Source organism: Poecilia reticulata, linkage group LG7, assembly GCF_000633615.1.
Source record: "Poecilia reticulata strain Guanapo linkage group LG7, Guppy_female_1.0+MT, whole genome shotgun sequence".
In the NCBI taxonomy this organism is placed as follows: Eukaryota; Metazoa; Chordata; class Actinopteri; order Cyprinodontiformes; family Poeciliidae; genus Poecilia; species Poecilia reticulata.
Window position 1 is genome coordinate 1,872,431 of NC_024337.1, and position 3,793 is coordinate 1,876,223.

The window sequence follows — 3,793 nt, forward strand, 5'->3', positions numbered from 1 at the left end:
AAAAAAGTCACATAAATTTTGTGTCACTAGTTTTTGCTGAAATGATTGATGTTTATCCTCTGTCTCTTAAGAAACTCCTGCTCTTTCTGAAACTTCACCTTAAAGAAATCATCACAACCTCCATCCATCCATCATCCAACACCCTTATCTCTCGTGGGGGCCCAAAGGGTGATGGTGCCCCTCTCCAACGGTCAACAGGTGGGAGCCGGGCTCGACCTGGATAGGTCGCCAGTCAWTCGCAGCCTCACACCATGGTTCCTCTATTAACCCTTTAGCACTGAGAAGCAGCTCCTATAATGAGCTCAGCAGTTAGCAGATCCACCAGGTGTTTGCTAATTTCTGCTGGCTAGTCTGAAGGAGCTGAGTGGGGGAGTCCATAGGCAGAGCTGCTCTGTGAGGTGGATGTGCCTGAAATACCTCACCAATGAGGCATTGGAGAGGCATCTTAACCAGATGTCCAACCCTCTTTCACTGGTTCCTCTTGACGTGGAGAAGAAGTGTCTCTCCTCCGACTTCCTCAAGGTTGATCGAACATCCCACCTGACWTCTACTAAWAAAGAAAATAATTTMATCTGCTTTTAGCCACAATCTCACTCTTTTGGTCAAAACCAACCTCTTGTGACCTTAGATGAGGTTAAGAACGTAGACCARGGGTRTCAAACTCCAGTCCTCCAGGGCCACTGTCCTGCAGTTTTTAGATGTGCCACAGTTACAAAACACTGGAATGAAATGGCTTAATTACCTCCTTCTTGTGTAGATATGTTCTCCAGAGCCTTGCTAATGACCTAATTATTCTATTCAGGTGTGGTGCAGCAGAGGCACATCTAAAAGTTGCAGGGCAGTGACCCTCCAGGACTGGAGTTTGACACCTGTGACATAGACGAATCAATAAATCAAGGGTTGAGCCGACAGACCATTTTTTCATCATTTGTGAACAAGACCCTAAGATACCCTATTCCGGCTCCAAACCATGGCCTCAGGCTTGGAGGTGCTGGTGAAGCCAACAAAACCACATCATCTACAAAAAGCAGAGACCTAAATCCTGAGTCCACTAAAACAAATCCCTTCCACACCTTGGTTGCGACTAGAAATTCCATCCATAAATATACATGCCTGAGGTATAGAAAGGAGATAGGTTCAGAGTCCTAGAAATAAAACATCTGTTGGTGCAAAGTATGCACCAACAGATGTTTGGTGTGTCCATTGTATGAAACTAGATAAAAGCAAAATATTTGGTGAAGATGCATGCTAACRATAACYAGTGCCACCCACAGAAGAAGAAGTCATGATTCTAAAAGCAACATATAAAGCCAGATTAGAGTGTACCACTGTTCTAAGGAACAAAGACTTTAATGTCCTACAAATATGACCAACAATACCTTAGAAAGACAAAAGGAAGAAGCTTGCAAACTAGAAAACTCCGCCCCACTGGGAGGTTTGGGCGTGGTAGAATGTGTTTTGATGTAGGGGCTCTTTACAGAGCAGATGGCATCATGAAGAGAGAACATTTCATGGAAATGTTGAAGCANCCAGAGCCTTGCTAATGACCTAATTATTCTATTCAGGTGTGGTGCAGCAGAGGCACATCTAAAAGTTGCAGGGCAGTGACCCTCCAGGACTGGAGTTTGACACCTGTGACATAGACGAATCAATAAATCAAGGGTTGAGCCGACAGACCATTTTTTCATCATTTGTGAACAAGACCCTAAGATACCCTATTCCGGCTCCAAACCATGGCCTCAGGCTTGGAGGTGCTGGTGAAGCCAACAAAACCACATCATCTACAAAAAGCAGAGACCTAAATCCTGAGTCCACTAAAACAAATCCCTTCCACACCTTGGTTGCGACTAGAAATTCCATCCATAAATATACATGCCTGAGGTATAGAAAGGAGATAGGTTCAGAGTCCTAGAAATAAAACATCTGTTGGTGCAAAGTATGCACCAACAGATGTTTGGTGTGTCCATTGTATGAAACTAGATAAAAGCAAAATATTTGGTGAAGATGCATGCTAACRATAACYAGTGCCACCCACAGAAGAAGAAGTCATGATTCTAAAAGCAACATATAAAGCCAGATTAGAGTGTACCACTGTTCTAAGGAACAAAGACTTTAATGTCCTACAAATATGACCAACAATACCTTAGAAAGACAAAAGGAAGAAGCTTGCAAACTAGAAAACTCCGCCCCACTGGGAGGTTTGGGCGTGGTAGAATGTGTTTTGATGTAGGGGCTCTTTACAGAGCAGATGGCATCATGAAGAGAGAACATTTCATGGAAATGTTGAAGCAACGTCTTGACATCACCCAGGAAGTTAAAGTTTGGGCACAAACAGGTCTTTTCTTTAAAGAGACACCAAATTAGTTACAAAGTGGCCATTGCAAATTTGTGTGCAGAGCAGAAAAAGTTTGTGAGAGCTGACTTATCCTAATTCTGTAGGAAAGAATTGRCTAGAATTGTGAGAARCTTGTGAAGGAAATTTTWATTTTAATCAGTCAGGATTAATTTTAATTGTTTAACACAAGTCAGACAATTGAACAACATTTCCACCAAATATTGAGGAAAGCTATGTAAAAATCAAAACAAAATAAATATATAAAAAAATCTTCCTCAAGTCACATTTAGTCTGATTTAAGGTCAAACAGTTAGAAACAAACATGCCAGCTGCCTTTGATTCAGTGAATATTCACCTGGTTTCAGTGGCATAAATGCATGAGGAACTGTGTACTGATGTCTGTGTCTGAATTTTTTGACAGGTTTTCAGACCTTTTCACAGTGTTTAAAGCACAAGCAAGTGAACCTGAAAGTGACCTGCAGCTGACCTCCTGTATTCAAACACATTACAGCCTGAAACTGCCTGCATTAGCAAGGAGCTGAAAAAACAAACAAACAAAAAAATCACTTTCAAATGTTTAGTTTCAAGCCTGAAAGTATGGCACATATTGATTATGATAATTTATCTGCCTTGGTTGGGTCAGAAAATAAAAGACATCTGTGGATTATATTTTCTCCACATTCATTCACCATATCTCCACATGACTGACAAGTATTGTTCATTTGCATGAAAACATGACCTCTACAATGGCATTCAATGGTTTCAAAGTGAAAGACAMATCATCTGTGAAATATTTGGCATCCATCGSCCTTAAGTAATAGTTACACACCTTTACAAATATATAATTTGCATATTAATACACCCACATGGAATAAATCCAGCAAACAATAATCAAACACCAGACYGTTCTCCTTTCTCAAAATGCCTCCAATCCAGCGCAACCAACTGCTTTCAAAGRTTACAGAATTAGCAAATACAATCCGTCTTGTTATGATTAACCTCAGTCCAAATATAGCTGTCCTGTGAWGGCCTCAGAGGTTTGGTGAAGAAACACCATCATGTTTGGAAGAGTGGCAAGAAGAAAACCTCTGGTGAAAGACAGTATCAAGACCCTAAGACACTTAGGGTCTTGATACTGCACAGCTCCTCCACATGGGAGGTTTAAGATTCTTAAAACCAAGACCAAGAGACTTTGGGGGGGTATCATATCTCTGCGATATATGGTTCGGCCTACCTGACGACAGGGGGCACTGTAGAGCAGTTTGGCCCACTTTTGATTCTATTAACCCTCCTGCGTTCTAATATGATGCTCAGGAGGAGTGCAGCAAATGTCACTGTCAGACAGTGGGGAAGCAGAGGTGTGTCCCGTCAGACCATCAGTTCCCAACACAACACACACAACAAAAAAATCCTTGTGAAAATGTAACTGGCGCCAGTGAGATCCCAGAGAGAGTAAAA